Here is a 19,741-nt window from a genome sequence, read left to right as displayed (position 1 = left end):
CTGGGTCCTGGAATGTAGATCACAAAAACAAGCCTAGCTGATTGTTAATGGACATGTACTGTCTTTATTCCCTCTAGTATCTAAAAACTAGTGTGTAGTGAGCATTTAGTAAATGATTGATGATTAAAGTAATTCAATAAATTTTACCTCAGACGATATACAGATTTTTTAAAATTATGATAGAGTTACATTAGATAGACCCATTGTACGTTGAAAATACAAGTAAAAAATGCATTTAATGCATGCAAGCTACCTACCATACTGAAAATTATAGCTGAGTCCAGCCTACCTTAAACATGTTCAGAACAATCAGGATAGTCTTCAGTTGGGTAATTATCATGGGTTTCATCTGAAAGAGTTATTGCCTTCCTCATATTTTCACCAGAATCAGGAGACACAGATGGGCATTTTGTAAACATACTAGAGCGTGAAAATACAAAACACAATATTCCCAAGATCCTGTCAACAAAGTACACTGTGGAGTATCAATTATTTACTCTCTTGATTGCATGGCTGACTGGGAGCTGTGACTCCCTACTGTTGCCCAGCATCAAGAGAGTGTCCTTCCTTATATAACCAGCCTTAGGAAAAAATCAAAATTTGAAGTATGGTTTCTATAGAATGTTTAGCACTTTATACAAAACTGGAGGCCCAATGCATGAAATTTGTGTAAGGAACTAAGCCCCTACTGCCATGGCTTCATCTGGAAGATCATCCAGGAGGATGTTTGGAAGGAAGTCTGGTCTAATTAGCATATTATGCTTTTATTATTATAGATAGTACATCATAGAGTCAGACACTTGTAAGTCTGGAACCTTTTGTATATATAAAAAAAGATATTTAATCATTTCTAGCCCTCAAAGGTTTACAATTTAGTTGAGAACACACAAAAGTTGAATTTTCTAAATTGTAAGTTTATGTTTCTTTTTAGTTCAGTTCGCATGGGGGAGAGGGAGTCAAGGAAAACTCATTCTGAAAAACATTATCTTGATCTGACACCGGAAACAAAAGGGACAAAGATAGTCTGTGAGGAAGAGGGAAAGCATTCATGTAAGGAAAGGATCATAAGCAAGGGTGTAAAAGATAAATATTAGATAAAGAAGAGTATGCAGTTTTCCCATAAAATAGTAATAAGAAAAAAGTATACTAAAGGTAAAGAAAAATAAAATTAAAGTAAAAATAAAGTAATTCCATGTCTGATTTATTCATGATTTTGTAGATTTGTCTGAGCTGTCCAAAATAGTATGAGTTCCCTGCCGAGTCTTATTTTTCTATGATTATTTAGCAATTGTACAATCACTAGAGGCCTGGTGCATGAAATTTGCACAGGGTAGGGTCCCTAGGCCTGGCCTCCATGCCTTCCTGCCTCCTCCTTCCCTTGTTCCCTCAGCCCCTGCCACTGCCTGCCCCACAAGCAGGTGGTCAGTGCATGTCATAGCATATGATTGAACTTCCCCTCTCTTAGTTGAACTCCATAGTGGACAATTTGCATATTATCCTTTTATGTATATAGATGGGTTTTACTATGTAATTTAAACATATCATGTTTTTTTTTTCAGTATAGAACATTAGGAATAAATATTGAAGACAAATGAATAATAAACAAAAATTCCAATTATTTTTAACAATTTAGTTAATTACTTATTATTTTACTACATATTGTAATTAATTCACCTATGTATCACCTAAAGAAAACACCTCATAAGAATGATCCCTGTCATACTAGCCCTGTTTAGTCTTACCATTCTGAATGCTCTCACCTTGTTCTCACCTTGCATCTTGCTTACACATACCTATGTTCTTCTAGCTCTGGCTTTTATTTTTTATTTGTATTTTTAATCTCAGATTTTGTATATGTTTCAAATGTTCTATCTCTAATACTTACAGTATAACATAATTATTTTTATCTTATCTTTATGTCATTTCTTGATGTAACCCACTCTGATTCAGCCTATAATATTGGTTACTAACCTTGCATAGCTTATGCAACAGAAGCATCAGAAAACTATGAGCCTCATATTGTGCTTTCCTGTCCATGTAGTTTTTAAATTCCATGTGCAGTAAAAGAGAAGTTGCATTGGCTTTGAATTCTGGAGTCGGCTAGCCTGGGTTTGGTAACAACTTTGCTACTTGTGAACTATGCATACTTGGACAAGCTACTTAATGAATTTATGTCTCTCATCTTCAGTAAAATTGGTTTAATAATATTACTCATCTCATTGGGTTGGTGTGGGATTCACTGAAAAATTCAAACAAATTGCTTCTTAGGGGAGTCTGGCACTCCTATAGACACCATTCAATAGAATCATGATTACCAATCTTGGCCAAATTTGTAGTTGTGACAGAATTCATCAGAGAAAAAAAAATATATGGGATCTACTTAGAAAAATAAATCTTTATCTTTGATCAATGCCAACAGTTCCAAATCTCAGCATTCTAGGTCTTGACAGAAGATTTCTGTGCCTTAGCAGTTAGAATGCTATAGATCCAAGGGAACTTTCTAAAATCTTGCTCTTTTAGGGGTATCTTGCATTGGAAAAATACAAAACTTCCTGCAGAACAAAGTCAGAGAACAAATGGTTCTAGAAAGTTTCTTTCCACTTGATTAGCTTTGCCCTTTATAAATTTTCCTCTTACATGCATACTCATACACTACTCTCCAATTGCCTCAACTAATCTCTTATTATGCACTAATTTTCTAAATTACCAAATAATAGCCAGCTTTATAATAATTGCATGTGTTCATCATGTTTAACATGGTTATTATAATTTTATCATGTTTCTAAAATATTAATAATCCAATGATTATAATCATCGGTAATTGCTATTAACTTCATACTCTACCACATAACCTCAGATAATGCAACACAAAAATGTGACAAAAAGAAGACTAAGTTATTTTAGTGGTTTAGAGGAAAGTATTTGCATGCTAACTTCCCTGAGTTAACTGTTCAAATTTTTATAGGGATGTAATTTTTTCATGCAAAAACATGTCTGTTATTTATTCTTATGCATTGGCCCTCAGTAAATAATATTTATTTGCAGAATATCTTGACAATGACTTCTCCCCACATTTGCAGCCACTCACAGAGACTATTATTGCCACCATTTAGACACACAAGAAATTAAGTTTTTATTAGTTGAACTAGAGGCCCAGTGCATGAATTGGTGCATGGGTGGGATCTGGCTGGCCAGCCCCAATTGGGGCAGTTCAGGGCTTGGCCAGTGGTGGGGAGGGGCTATGGATGGTTGGCCATCTGGATCCACTCTCAGTCGGTGGGGTGGCCCATCGGGGCCCCCATCGGGCCGGCTGGCTGCTGTAGTGCGTGTCATAGCAACTGGTCATTCCAATCGTTTGGCCGTTCTGGTCACTTGGTTTATATATAATATATAGAGGGATTTTTCAAACAAATTACACCATGCTAAATTATAACACATGGAAAAGAATTTTAAAAGATAAAGAGAATAGCAGAATTTGCATTTTTATTAAGTGAGCTATCTGTAATTTCAATTAATGGCCTATATTATGCATTTCCCAAATGTGCACACACATGTACATGCTGAGTGAGCATTTTTGCAAGCATCAAAGTTTCTTCAACACTTTTGAAATTAGAGGAAACTATGTAAATCATTCTCATTCTGGAATTTTATAGCTCAATAAATTTGTAATTAAGCAATAGCTGACAATCTCAAGGTATTTGCATTCTCCAATGGTGTATTTATGTTTGGTAATTTAGAATATATATATACACACACACATGTTAAAGAGGAATAACTTTATTCTATTCTATTTTTGGCTGGTCTAATAATCAAATAAACATGTGACAGATTAACAGGAAAAACGCACACATTTAATTTCTTATGTACAGAAACTTCACATACATGAGAAGTTCAAAGTTAGAAAGGTAAAAGAAGGTATACATATTATCTTGAGCAAAGGGATGAGCTAGGAGCCTGGGACTTCAAAGAGAGGAAGGTAATTCACAGGACACTAAGAAGAACAGATTTTCTGAAATTAAAAGTTTGCCCTGCCATACATATAGGCCATAAACATGTATTTCTTGAGAGAGCTCTTATTATGGGCAAGACCCCCTCTGCCCCAATTTAAATTCTTTAAGGGAGAGATAAAAGTTTTTCTGCAGCTTCTAAGGTCTTGAGTGCATTCAATTCTAAATTATCCTTAAGCCAAAGGGGCACATCTTGGTGAGGCCTGTTCTGCATCCTTATACATGATATTAGTAAATCCCTAACATTGAACTTTATGTTTATTTGTAGAGCCCACAAAGACTAACAGAATTGATCCTGAATATTTTTTTTTTATTTTAATTGCCACAGAATGATGTTAGATTAGGTGTCCAGATGTATTCTAAAGGTTAACAGTGGAAAATTAAAGTAATATCAAGGAGCTCCAAGCAGGAAATGCTTTTTAGCAAAGTTTCTGCATTTTTCCAAGATTTTCAGAACAACCATAATCTAGGGGAAGATGGAAAGTATGGTATACACTTCTAGTTTGGAGAAATTGGGAAAATTTTGTCTAACCATTATCATTTGCAGCCATGCTAATTTTCATAGTGTTGTAAGAGAGAGAATCATCTTTGAAAACAAAATTGTGGGTTCATTTCAGGATACTAATTCAAATGCCATCCAGCTGAATAATGACCTGATTGTCTTTAATAAACTTATTATTTTATGTGTGCTCAGTGGTTGTCATTTAAAATTACTATATCCTTCACTTCACTCCCATATGGACAAATGCCACCATTCAAACATCATTTTCATGTAACCAGATTGTCCTGAGAAGCTATTGAATATTTCAGTGATCTCTTCATGTTTAATAAAAAATTGAATAAAAGAGGGCATGGTCTGATGTTATTGTTTATCCCTATGAGAGAAATTGATTACTGCTTATTTTTGTGCCCCTGTAGGGTCCATTCAGTGGTTGGTTTCAGGAAAACTGATAGCATCTGGTCACAATTCTGGCCATATATAGAACTACCTGGGGAGTACGTATATCTATTTAATTGGACTTTAACCCCAAACTACCAAATACAAATCTCCAGGGGTTAGTCTCATCAAATTATATTTCAACACTAGAGGCCTGGAGCATGAAATTCATGCACGGGGGTGGGGATGTCCTTCAACCCGGCCTCAGCCTCTACAATCTGGGACAACTGGCTCCTAACTGCTCACCTGCCTGATTGTCTGCCTGATTGCCCCTAACCACTTCTACCTTCCAGCCTGATTGCTCCCTAACTGCTCCCCTGCCAGCCTGATGATCCCCCAACTACCCTCCCCTGCCACTACCTGCCTCCTCTGTGCAAGGTGGCAGAAACGCTGGGACCGGCCTCCTCCATGCTGTGGGGAGCCATAGGACCCCCAGGCCTCAGTGTGCAGAGTGGCCACCAGGCCCTGCCTCCTTTGTGCGCATGGCCATCTTGTGGCGGCCATCTTGTGATGGCCATCTTATGACATCACATGTGAGGACCACCTAGGCTTTTATTAGTATAGATTGTGGTATGTCCTATTTTACCAACTGTGGAACTGATTAGAAACTCTAGTTCTCATGAGATACAAAGGCACTTTGCAGATTCCTGCAGCCATAATAAGGACCCTCTATGTCAGGGAATTGTTCTATCCTTACCGGAGACTAAACTACAAAATCTCAGTGTATCTCTCTTTCAACTTTTAGGGAGAGAAGATAGATATATATAGTAGATAATATTTAGAGAATTTATTAGAATTAATAAAGGAATGTTGTACTTTTGGGTCCCAAAGAACTGCAGGTGCTCATGCTCTTCTACATGTCACTTATTTATGAAACACTACTTGTGAAAAGTTTTTCCTATAATCAAATGTAACTAACATTTCTCTTTTCACCACTGCTGTTTGGGATATTATTTCCCTTCTCCACCTACTACTTCTAAATAGGACTTACTTTCATACCAAAACTAAAAGAGCTGGTCAAGAAGGATGTTACTTTGGGAAGAATAGGGATGGTGTGCAAGAGAGGATAGGGGAAAATAAAACACTTAAAGTAATCTTCTCGAGGGCTCTTTTCCCCACTTTTGTCTCAGGGTAACAGTTTAAATGCCCTATACTATTTTTCTCAGTTTACTTATATGCCCCAATATTATTCTACATAATGCATTCCGTCATATTGAGTGTGGATATGCCTTTTCAGAGGTAAGAAAGGATCAATCTTCAGGCATACTTTTGGGATCCAATTATATTAAAAATCAAGGAAGTACAAAACAATAGTTACATATGATGATATATTTTAAGTGCTTAACAACTAAAGACATATCAATACCATCTTTCAGCTCTTTTAATGTAGCCCCATTGCTTATATGCATAAATATTTTTGGTGATAAAAGTATAAGTCAAGCCCAACTAGGGTTGCTCAGTGGTTAAGCATCAATTTCTGAACCAGGAGGTCACACTTTCATTCTGATCAGGGTTGCCGGCTTGATCCCCACTATGGGACATGCAGAAGGCAGCCAATCAATGATTTTCTCTCATCATTGATGTTTCTATCTCTCTCTCCCTCCCTCTTCCTCTCTGAAATATATATATATATATATATATATATATATATATATATATATATATATATATATATAGAAATATATATATAGAAATATATATAGAAATATATATATAGAAATATATATATATATATATATATATATATATATATATATATATATATATAGTAGAAGTCAAAATTAGAGGTCTTTTATTCATGAAGGATTGGTCAAATGGCCTTTGAATTTAACTCTGAAAATGAGCCATGTAATCACAATGATTTCTTTTGTACAGTGAAAGAGAATGGGAAACATTTGTCAAAAGGAAGAATGAAAGAGGAAACATCAGGCCAATTCCCAAAGCAAGAGAAATAAGAGAAAGGTGGTGACAGGTAAACTATTTCAGTATGGAGAAACATGGTATCAGGGGTCCCTGAGACCTGTAATTCTTTAGGATTTTTCTTCTGAGTTTCCATTCCTGATGTTTTTCTTGAATTCTTTTTCATCAAAGAGTTCTTAACCCCAGCTGCAAACTATCAAGTTACTTGATGGATTTTTGACCCAAGTGCTGTGTCAGTCAGTATCAGCATTAGGTACCGTATTTTCCGGCGTATAAGATGACCCCCTAATTTTACAGTTAAAACATAGGTTTAGGCCTATATTCACTGTATAAGACTACCCCCCCACCCCCACTTCCGAGGCAACACCAGTTCTTTTTTTAATAGACCGCCTCTCTGACTGGCCAATCTGAGTAGGCTTTTTACTAGAACACAATGTAGCTTCGGGTACAGAACATGTATAATTTGCATGCATAAAAAGCCAGCTCAGATTGGCCAGAGTCAGAGAGGCGGTCTATTAAAAAAAGAACTGGTGTTGCCTCGGAAGTGGGGGGTAGTCTTATACAGCGAATATAGGCTCAAACCTATGTTTTAACTGTAAAATTAGGGGGGCGTCTTATACACCGGAAATACGGTATTTGGAGCTATCTTACTCCTGGTGTTTGGTGGAGATAAAGGTTGGGGACAGAATTTTCTGATCTATTGCCAAAGGGGTGAAAATGTGTCTAGAAACTCAAATTGGATAGCATATTTTATTTCCCAACATACACATTGATTTTTCTGGTAGCTTTTTATACTTTGAACACAGTTCTAAACCACCGACTCATGATACAAATTACTATAGTCTTTCCTATGATGAATGGATAATACTCATTGTGAATAATAGTATGTCTAAGGCTAAATATGTCACAAATTTTAAATAACTGACTTCCAAAGTACATTTGCATTACATCAATTTGTAATAGTAAGCTCATTCCCCTGATTTCTTTTTTCAATTACATAATGAAATTGAATAAAGCAGGTGTCAGATCCACATCTCTCCATACACTCACTTTACCAGTTCAGAAAAGAAAGGTGAATGCCAATTCACTGACTTGGTTACTTGTTTGTTTGTTTTTTTTTTATCTATCAGATTCTATTAGTTTCTCACACTGCTGCATTCCTCTATCACCTTCATGTTGCTTAAGAGGAGACAGAGCCACAGAGTAAGAAACTGTTTACTGAATTGTGAAAGGTACAGGTTTGGTACAAGTTAAATACCACAAATGATAAACATGTATATTAACCTTTCTTATTTTATGTTCTTAAATATTTTTTATGAAAAATTGACAAAAAAGAAGCTATTTTCGAGATTTTTTTTTCCCTATGAATACTGCTAAACATTTCATCTCACTTTGTTGTGATTTTCTTTATGATTTGGGGGAATTGAAGAAATGAAGTGATATGTACAAGATAAATTCACTTATGTAAAATTTTAAAATCACAAAATAACACTATTGTCAATGGCATAGACATATATAAGAGTATAAATATGTGCACAGAGGGCACATGCTGATGTCAGGTTATGGTTACTTCTAAAGAGGCAAAACAATGAGAATCAGTTATTTAATTTAGGTTTAAAAAATTCTCACATTTGGTGCTAATTGTGAGTTGAGTAATCTAACTTTGATACTGTCTTACTATTTGACTCCACTTCATCTTCCTCAATGGGGTTACTTTGTTATCTAATATAAATTCATAAATTTTAAATATGAACTTTAAAAATAATTTGCTTAGTGTTTTTAAATTTAGGAATAAATTATCTTGCTACAAAATATACATATTAAGGCTACATTATATCAAGTGAGATAGAACTGAACGTGATGAAAGTGGATTATACAAATTATATTACTGAGTCATTGTAGAATAGCTCTGTTTCAGTGAGGTTCCTTAAAGGATTATGAAAAAAATATCTGGAGAATGAATGAAATGGATAGAGGAAAAGTTTTCAGTTTTTTTCTTTGAGAATAGACTTTAGATAGCTTACAAAATTCTCTTACAGCTTGAAAACAACAACACCATATTACAAATTGGTACCTGAGTTTCTGAGAACAAGAATCAAAATAATAGAAAATAAAATTAATATAAATGCTGGCTATTCCATTAATGAATGATTACCTTTATTAGAGGGCCTCCAACTTTCAATTATTCAAACACCCTCTAGGATTAAAAAAAAAAAAGTTTCAGAATTAAAATGAGTCATACTCTAAAGTGAGATCTAACAAAATGGTGTTTTCTTTTTTTTAATTTTAGTCTAGCATAACAAAGAATATTCAAATGTAGATTTGAAACTTAGCAGTGTTTTTATAACTTTAAATGAGAATCATTATTAGAATTCCACTGATTTACAACATGGTTATAAGAACTGATCAACATCAACACCAATTTAATAAGAACATTAATTTCATATGCAACTGTGTGTGATAAAATAGAAAGAAAATCAATTAGAGCAATTGTCATTGTCTTCATAATTATGATCATCTTTATCATAATAATGACCAACATTTTTTAAACTCTTCATAGCTGGCAAAGTGCTTTCATTTTTGGTACTTCTCACATCTCACAATCTCCTGTGTACACCATGTTATTTATTCCCCTAGAACTGAAAAAAATAAATAAATAAAAATACAGATAAGTAAAAACAATAGCAAATAAGAAGATACTGTTTCTATGCCTGATGGCATTTTAAAGAGGTCAGTGCAGGAGAAGGACCCTGGAGAAAGGAAGTCAGGAAGATGTGTTGTTAGCTGAGCACTGGCATTGTGACTATTTTAGATCTCTAATGCTTGTTCAGAAACTGCCCAAACAACATTAAAATGAGAAATATATATTTTAACTAATTATTATGAAAACATTTGAATTGTTCTAAAGGAAAATGTTTTAATAAATTCACATGTAACCATCAGCAATCCTGTTTTCTCTACATCCCCATATATAACACATACTAGATTATTTTGAAGTAAAACTAAGGTTTCAGATAATTTCATTTAAGAAAATGAAAATATATTTTATAAAAGAAAACTAAATTCATTTGAATTGAATGTGGATTTACATAGAAGAAAATACCCTTTGATCCAATCACTCACAATTGGTATTTTATTTATTTTTTGGGGGGGTGAGGGGTTATTTTCAAACTCCTGTACAAATTTGACTCCTCTTCTGTCTATGTAAATAACATATTCTACAGGATATTTAATAATATTAACTCTTCCTGAGGCTAACCAAAGGTTTTGTACATTTTCATTTATGTGATACAGCCTTGAGTAAAATGGATTCATACAGATGTTCATTGGATGACTGATACATGGATAAAGTGATATAAACATGGCTAATTTTGGGTAGATAACCACAGTAGACAAGTGTTCATCCAACTCCTGTTAGCTAAGACACTCCATTTTTAACACTGCTTGCCACAAACAACTTAGTAATCTTGAGCAAGTCAGATAATTGTTATGGATCCTTTGCTCTCACTAATAAAATAAAGGGCTTATATGTTAGATTACCTCTAAAATGGATAGATATTGTAGTTTTCAACACTAAATTGTATTATTTTTTTCTGAAGTACTTTATTTCTTACTCTCACTGTATATATTCAGTATTTTGAAGCTAGGAGCCCTTGTTCAACAGTGACTCTAACCTCATTTAAATAAGCTTTATTCCCTATGCAAGATAGGTATGCCAAATATAGAAAAGGAGCAATGATGGACTGGAAGTCAGCAGTAATTAATCTTCAAGGAGAGGACTTGAACACTGAAAACAAAGCCATTATATCTATGAAATCTATGAACTTACATAATTTGATATTTTTTAAAATGTTGAGTTCAAATTGATCCTTATCAATTTATTTGGTGATTACCCCTGGTAAATATATGTGGCATTGTACTTATATTAAACTCTAAAAGTTTAATGTCAATAAGTGGGTTATTATTTTTAGTAGATATTTTCCTATTATTTCACTGCTGAAATCCAATGTGAAATATAAATATTAAAAACAGAGATTGTGTTTTAGAATTTTTAGAGATTTTTAAAGAATATATTGGATTTTATAAAAATATGTCTAGTGATGAAACACAAAAGAGAAGCCACCTATTTCCTCGGGGTGCCTTTTAGTAAAGAAAGTCATCAAAGCTGAGTTATACTGTTGCCTTTGGCAATGCTTTGTGATGGTCCTTGAGCATCTATTTATTATTCACTCATCATATATTAAAACATGAAGAGAAATGTAAAAATAGTTTTAAAATTCTAAATAACATTAGCTTTTATTCACATTAGTTTTACCTGACCTACGAATCAGTTACTGCAAAAACCATTATGCTTTGTAGTATTTTACTGTATGGCTAAGAGTACTAATACCAAACTCATTTCTTAAGAGTTAAAGATAGAGCTTTTCAAAGATTAGTGGAGACAGAATTCCAAAAAAAAAAAAATATTTTATGCACCAACAACCAAAAATCCAAGAGAGGAAATGTTTCTCCTTGGGAACAACAAAACAGAGAGATGCATATAGGTACTCAAATACACACACACACACACACACACACACACACACACACACGTTTCTTTCTTTTTTTTTAATATATTTTATTGATTTTTTTACAGAGAGGAAGAAAGAGAGATAGAGAGCTAGAAACGTTGATGAGAGAGAGAAACATCTACCAGTTGCCTCTTGCACACCCCCTATCGGGGATGTGCCCACAACCAATGTACATGCCCTTGACCGGAATCAAACCTGGGACCTTTCAGTCCGCAGACCGACGCTCTACCACTGAGCCAAACCGGTTTCGGCCACACACATGTTTCTAACTGTAATTCAAAAAGTAACTGAACCATGCTTTTGCTTATAGAGAACAAAAATATTATTTGAAAAAATATTGTCATGCTCTAAATTTAGCCCATTTCTATTATTCACACAGGATGCATCATACTCAAGAGAATGACCAGAGAACTTTTGAAAGATTAAAGGGTATGCTAAAACAGTTATTGTGTGTAAATATATTATATGAGCACCTTTATGTAATGGAAAAAAATCAGACATGAACTTAACACTTTAGTATTCAAGGTGAAACCTTAGGCATCTTAAACATCTGTGGCAAAGATTAAGAGACTTACAGTTTTGTCAACTTGATGGTAACAACTTCAAGAAAAGTATTCACCCATCAGATGTGTTTTATCAGTCAGCAGTCTTAATGAATTGTATTTTGGATAATTTATAAAATTATTTTAACAGACTGTCAAATCTCAGAGGGAAGGTGGGAAGCAATCAACCAAAGAACTTGTATGTATATATTTATAACCAATGGACACAAACAATAGGATGGTGAAGGCTGGGGCCTGGGAGTGGGGGAGGGAGGGTCTAGATGGGTTTTTTGGGGGTTAGGAGAAATATATATAATATTTTCAATAATAGAGATTTTTAAAATTATTTTAGCTTATATATCGAAAAATCACTCTGTCCAAAATATAGCTTTTGACTGAACTATCTCATTTGTAACAAAATTGAGGAAATGTTTTAAGAAAATTATAAAAACTTCATTTTTAAAGGACAATGATGTGGACACATATTTAAGAAATAATTTTCTTAATTTTCTGCCTATTTTTCCACCTTAATTATTTAAATTTAGGTTGTATTTTATAACTTAATTTTTAAATGTCTTCGTGAACTTTAACCCAAATTTCCAGGTAATGAAAAAGCATTAAAGCTCTCTAAGTACTACAAGAATACGTAATGACTTCATATCTGCAGTAACTTGAGGGGAAGATTAAAAAGGCTTTTTGAAAATGGTATAGTAAGCTATGGTAAATAAATTAAAGCTCTTGTGATATACATAAATACCCTAAAATGTTTATTGTATGCGAATAGTGAGAAAATTGGTAGAGCAAAGAGTTGAGGGATGCAGTTCAGCAGCTGAACACAGAACACTTGTCTGGAAGTCTGCATTTCTTTCTTCTTTTTTTAAAATATATTTTATTGATTTTTTTACAGAGAGAAAGAGAGAGAGATAGAGAGCTAGACATGTCGATGAGAGAGAAACATCGACCAGCTGCCTCTTGCACACCCCCTACTGGGGATGTGCCCGCAGCCAATGTAAATGACCTTGACCGGAATGGAACCTGAGACCTTTCAGTCCGCAGACCTACGCTCTATCCACTGAGCCAAACTGGTTTCGGCTGGAAGTCTGCATTTCAAAGGTACACCTCCATTACAAAATCTATTGTATACAGAACTTTGAAAAAAAAATCTATGCATGCTGCCTGTGGACCAAGTCTCCCCTCTTGCAGTCTTCCTGTGTAAGTCAGAGTTCCCTAAAGAGCTCGAATAGAAGCTTTGTTTCAGCAGTGTGAGCTTTGAAACATCTAATGAGATGTGAGGGGCTATGTTGAGCAATGGAAATGCTCACAGGCTGTATGGTGATGAGAGATCCTAACAGGCCTTGGGTTTGCCATGTGTGCTTCAGTGGAGGATGTGGATGCAGCCATGAATGCAAGGCCACGTGAGGTGGATGGGAGAGTTGTGGGACAAGAGAGGGCTACCTCAAGAGAAGATTCTCAAAGGCCTGGTGCCCACGACTGTGAAAATATTTGTTGGTGTATTAACAAGGACACTGAAGAACATAATCTAATAGATTATTTTTTTAACATATGTGGAAATTGAAGTGATTAAAATCATGACTGAGACATTAGCAAGAAGAAAGGCTTTGCTTTTGTAACTTTGATGACCATGACTCAGTAGACAAGATTGGCGCTCAGAAACACCACAGCTTGATTGGCCACAACTGTGAACTAAGGGAAACCCTAGCGATGGCTAGTGCTTCATCCAGCCAAAGAGGTCAAAGTGGTTCAGGAGACTTCGGGGATTGTCATGGAGGTGGTTTGGGAGAGAATGACAACTTTAGTCATGGAGGAGATTTCAGTGGTCAAGGTGGCTTTGGTGGCAGCCAGAGTAGTGGTGGATATGGTGGCAGTGAGGAACGGCTGTAGTGGATTTGGTAATGATGGAAGCAGTTTTGGAGGTGGTGGAAGCCACAGTGATTTTGGAAATTACAAAACAATCAATCTTCAACTTTTGGACCATGAAAAAAGGAAACTTTGGAGGGAGAAGCTCTGGCCCCTATGGTGGTGAAGGCCAATACTTTGCCAAACCACAAAACCAAAATGGCTAGGGCCACTCCAGCAGTAGCAGTAGCCATGGCAGTGGCAGCAGGTTTTAATTACTGCCAGGAAACAAAGCTTAGCAAGAGAGGAGAGCCAGAGAAGCTACAGCTTATAATGGATTCCTGAACTCAGCCAAGAACAGTGATGGCAGGGTCAAGCTGAACAAAGAAAATGTGTTAGGTAATACTCAGGTGTTTGTTGGGCAAAAAACTCAAGGACTGTATTTGCGACTAATTGTATAAAAGGTTATTTTAGTTTCTGTTCTGTGGAAAGTGTAAAACATTCTAACAAAGAGTTTTAATGTAGATTTTTTTTGTAACCATGCTATTCATCGCTAATTGTAATAGTCTGATTATGATGCTGAATAAATATGTCTTTAAAAAAATTCTATGATGTCAAGTGCTTTCTGTAGTCATAGCAATGGCTATTTGAGTAAGAGCTAAATGTTACAGTTAAAATTTGATTTAAAAAAAAAACACCTTTGTGTCTATTAAAAACCTAAATATGAATAAATATACCATTTTCTGGCTGTGATGATTTTTGTTGTCAGCTAATGGAAAATAGTTTTGAGTAAATAAAAATACATCTTGATAGCTAATGCATTTCTATCTCTTTGGGCCTACAAGACCCTGTGTCTATTAAGTTTTTCTTCAAGCTTAAGCTTAATCTTATCTATTCCATTATCCCCATACCCACCGTACTTTCTTACCTCTAGAACTTGGTTAAAAAGAACAGGAAGCTAAAAAACAAACAAACAAAAAAAAAACCCTAGTCAGTTTGGCTTAATGAATAGAGAGTCAGCCTGTGGACCAAAGGGTCCTGGGGTTTGATTCTGGCCAAGGACATGTGTTTCTCTCACATTGATATTTATCTCTGTCTTTCCTTCTCTCTTCCACACTCCCTAAAAATCAATGGAAAACTATTTTCTGGTCACAATTAAAAAGAAGAAGAAGAAGAAGAAGAAGAAGAAGAAGAAGAAGAAGAAGAAGAAGAAGCAGCAGCTCCAAATAATCAAAAGGCACTAAGTAGTCTGAGGGAAGTATGTTCTGAGTAAGTTTATCTTGGATTTGAATGCCTCATAAATATCTGTTTTAGTAGAACTAAGTAGTACTACCATGTTTCCCCGAAAATAAGACATCCTACGAAAATAAGACCTAGGGCATGGAAAGATAAGACTGTTTTCTCCTTCAATCAGCCAGTATTATGAATCTCTCTGTTGTGCAGCTCTGTGTTACAAAATGAAGACATAAAGCAAAGCATGCTATGTGATCTCAAAAATATAGTAGTTGCAAAACAAATTACATTTGACTTACAAATGTATTTTTGTTTATCAATGCAAAGTATAAGAAAAAGTGGGTATTAAAGTTTTGGGGTTTGTTTTCCTGAAGGACATGCTATATTTAAGTCAATAGCTCTCTACCATTCGCTGTTAGCTGTACTCCCGCTCTGCCCCCTAATATAATTGAACTGATATCAAGTTTAGAATACAGTGGAGAGTCTCTGTTTTTGAAGTGTTTGTTTAATTATACAAACTGAACAAACTGACCTGCAAAGACTACCAAGTGTTGTGGGAACATGCAGAAGGGCATCCAAGCAATCATGGTATAAGTGAAAACTGAGATAAATTTTAAAAAACAAGTAACTGTTATCCCAGTGAAAAGATAATACACAGAAAAAATTGTTTCTTAACCAAAGGGAACAACACATAAAAAGACTTAGCAGCTCAAGGTAGATACTATGCTGTAGCATTAAACATAATAAAGCTCTATGAGAATAGAGTAGCAAAAGAGGAGTTGAAGTCTAAAGGAGAGAGTCTGAAGACAGATTAAGAAAGGCCTTTTATATCATAACTAGAAGCCCAGTGCAAGAAATTCATACATGGGGGTGAGAGGGTGTGTTCCTCAGTCCAACCCCCATCCTCTCCAATCCAGGACTGCTGGCTCTCAACTGCTTGCGTGCCTGCCTGCCTGATTGCCCCCAACCACTTCTGCCTGGCAGCCTGATGCACCCCCTATCCACTCCCCTGCCAGCCTGATTGACGCCTAACTGCTCCCTTGTTGGCCTGGTCCCCTCTAACTATCTTCCCTTCAGGCCTATTCCCTTCTAACTGTCTTCCCCTGTTGGCCTGTTTGCCCACAACTGTCCTCCCCTGTAGGCCATCTGTGTTCACATGGGGGCAACAATCTTGTGTGTTTGCATGATGATCAATTTGCATATTACCTATTTATTATATAGGACTAGAGGCCTGGTGCACTGGTGGGAACCCTTGATCTGGCCAGCAATTTGGGCCATTTCACCCAGTCCCCATAGGACTGACTGGGCTAATTGGGGCTGTCTGGCTGGGCAGAGGGACTGCAGAAGGTTGGTTGTGGGAGCACACTGACCAGCAGGGGGGCAGCTCCTGCATTGAGCATCTTCCCCCTGGTGGTCAATGTGTATCATAGCGAATGGTCAACCAGTTGAGTGGTGGACCAGTCATAATGGTCATGTAGGCTTTTATACATGTAGATAAAGGGGTTGGGACTTATCTGAAAACAGTGGGTTGATACTAATGATAGCACCTATTTTTCTAGGTAACAGCCAGCTCGAAGATAATCAAGGGTTTGAAGATGACACTATCTTCTGCCCCAAACCTAGTTGATCTTCAGTACTTTAAGCCCCCTCCTCTTTCCCTTACTTTGGGTCCTGAGTCAATTTCACTAACCTCTTCAGCATTTTCTCTTTTGGACTTCTCTCCTCTGGCATCCTGGAAGTTTTTCAGCCAAGGGCACCAAGTCACATCAGATGACTAAATCAGGTACCTTAGCCTCCAAGCTGTTCCTTCACATCAGAGTTCTGGCAGAGGCTAAAAGTAGATTAAGGTTCAAGATGATTGTGGTTTCCTTTGGCATTTCTTTCTTCCTCTCTATTTTCTTTCTACCTACTGTTATTCAGGGAAGACTAGGATTTTTTTTTTTCCTTTTGTAATCAGCTAAAGTGCTCCTCCAATGTACATTATTTCAAAAATTGAATTTAAAAAAGCGTTTTGTTAATACAAAAAAATAACATGCTTCAAAATAAAAGAAAACATTCAGAGTATCATCTATATGTTCAAATTTATTGTTAAAGTGACAAATATTAAGATAATCATTTTTCCCCTGTGCTTTATGTCTTAACACCACAGGTTAGAAAATTAAGGCACTTGGTCCTTTCTATGTCAGGTTTGACTGTTTCTTCTTTCTATGGCTTTAGTGAAAATTTATAAACACTTGGATTGAGGTTAAACACCCCAAATAAAAAGTTTATAAGAATTAGGAAGATTTAAAGCAAGATGGCGGCATAGGGTAGCCACCCGAATGCAGCCTACCACAACAAATTTGAATTTAGAACTGGAAAACAGGGGAGACATTGCCCTGAAACACTGGACTGCTAGCTGAGATGAGGCTCTGCCATCTGGGAAGGAGAGAGAAGGCATGGTGAACCTCAGAAACTGTGAAGGTACAGAGAACTGTGCTCCGGAAAAGGAGCTGGCTTAATCCTGGTCCACGGAGAGGAAGGGCCAAGAGTGCTGCTGGCTTACTCCCAGCGCGAGGAGAGGGTGGGCCGGGCTGAGTTCACTACTGGCTTACTCCTGGCGCGAAGAGGGCGGACAGCTAATGCGTGGCTGGCTTTCTTGTTCTAGAGGAAAACAGAATCACCCTATTGCTCTGATAGACGGCCCCAGTCAGGGAGAGGTCAGACTGTCAGGCAGCAGGCAGAGATCTCTCAGAGGTGTGTGAAGCCAGTGGCCATTACTGAGGAACTTGGGGAGGAGCCGATGGGAAAATAAAGCTTGTCTGCACCACCCCGAGACTCTGCCCCATCCAAGCTGAGCACAGAAGCTCTCCCAGAGGCTGGCTTTCTCTAAGGAGGGACTGTCCAGAATCCAAAGCTTGTCTGTGCCTTCACCAAAGAGGTGTGCGAGCTTATAACCAATCTGGTGAGACTCACTGCAAACACGACTTTTCTAAGGCGAGACTGACAGGGAACCAAAGATTGCGGGCGCCACCCGGAGACCCCGCCCAATCCAAGCGGAGTACAGAAGCATTCCTAGCTGAGACACTGCTGATCCTCACAGCCAATTGGCTTGGAGATCAATGCTTCCCAGTGATAAGCAAGGCTTAACAACAAGACTGCACACACATAGCCCACAAAGGGCTACACCAAGACTGTCTCAGGTAACTGGGAAGGCTGTGTTACTGGGCTCTACCAGAACACCTAATACACAAAACTATTCCTTCAAATCAGGAAAACAACTAAAATGCAGACAAGGCACAGAACACAAAGGAAGGAGATGGAGGAAAAGAAAAGAATGGACATTGAGTTCAAAACCACTGTTATAAGGCTTTTCAATAATATCCTAAAAAAGGACGATAAAATAAATAAGACCTATGAGGATATGAAAAGGGATAAACTAGAAATAAAGAAAACATTGTCTGAAATAGAAAATATTACACAGAGTTCTAAAAACAGAATGGAAGATAGCAAGAATCAAGATAAAGGTTTAGAACACAAAGTGCCAGAGGACACTCCTCTGCAGAAGCAAGAAGATAAGAGAATCCAGAAAGTTGAAAATAGTGTAAGAAAACTCTGGGTCAATTTCAAGAGAACCAACATCAGAATTAGGGGGTCCCAGAAGAAGAAAGAGAGCAAAATACCGAAAGAATACCGGAAGAAATAGTGACAAACTTCCCCCACCTGGTGAAAGAATTAGACATACAAGTCCAGAAAGCACACAGAATCCCAAACAAAAGGAATCCAAAGAGGACCACACCAAGACACATTATAATTAAAATTCCAAGAGCAAAAGACAAAGAGAGAATATTAAAAGCAGCAAGAGCAAAGCAGGTAGTTACCTATAAAGGAGCACCCATTCGATTGTCAGCTGATTTCTCAACAGAAACCATGTAGGCCTGACAGGAATGGCAAGAAATATTCAAGATAATGAATAGCAATAACATACAGCCAAAAATACTCTACCCAGAAAAGTTATCACTCAGAATCAAAGGCCAGATAAAGAGCTTCACAAATAAAAAAAAGCTAAAGAAGTTCATCACCGCCAAACCAGAATTATATGAATTGCTGAAGGGGGTTATTTAGGAAGAGGAAGAAGATAAAGATAAAAATTATGAACAAATACTTAACTATCAACAAGTGAAACTAAAAACCAAGGGAATTGAAAAACCTGATGAACAATATTAACTGGTGAATAGGTATGGAAGGGGAGTGGACTGACAATTCTCGGGGAAAGGGAGAGTATGGGTACGGGAAGAGACTGAACAAAAACTGTGCACCTATGAATGAGGACAATGGGCTATGGGGAAAGGACAGAGGGTGGGGTGGGAACCTGGTGGAGGGGCGCAATTGAGTGGGGAGGGAAAGAGGAACACATTTGTAATAATCTGAACAATAAAGATTTATTAAATTTGAAAAAAAAAAAAAAAAGAATTAGGAAAACCATCACTTATGAGTGCTGGTCATAGCTCCAGAAAGTCTTTAAGAAATTCACAAAATAGATGGGCTTTTTGTGTGTGTGTGTGTCATTTTAGAATTATTTTATTTGGATTAATTTATCTTGATTTTTCACTGCCCTTCTTGAAATCTGTCACTGTCATTGGTTTCTCATAAACTTCAAGATAAACAGAAAACTTTAACAAAGTATGTAAAGTT

The 19,741-nt window shown here is 36.5% G+C and overlaps 1 pseudogene across 1 annotated transcript; it reads left to right on the top strand.

Annotated features, from left to right (window-relative positions):
- Positions 1 to 13,343: 13,343 nt before the first annotated feature.
- On the top strand, positions 13,344 to 14,109 carry LOC311619698 (heterogeneous nuclear ribonucleoprotein A1-like; annotated as a pseudogene). Its single transcript has one exon. The product of its transcript is annotated as a heterogeneous nuclear ribonucleoprotein A1-like (transcript).
- Positions 14,110 to 19,741: the final 5,632 nt, after the last annotated feature.

This window comes from Pipistrellus hanaki (assembly GCF_964339955.1).
Source record: "Pipistrellus hanaki genome assembly, chromosome: 3".
NCBI lineage: Eukaryota > Metazoa > Chordata > Mammalia > Chiroptera > Vespertilionidae > Pipistrellus > Pipistrellus hanaki.
This window is presented reverse-complemented; position numbering and strand designations above follow the sequence as displayed.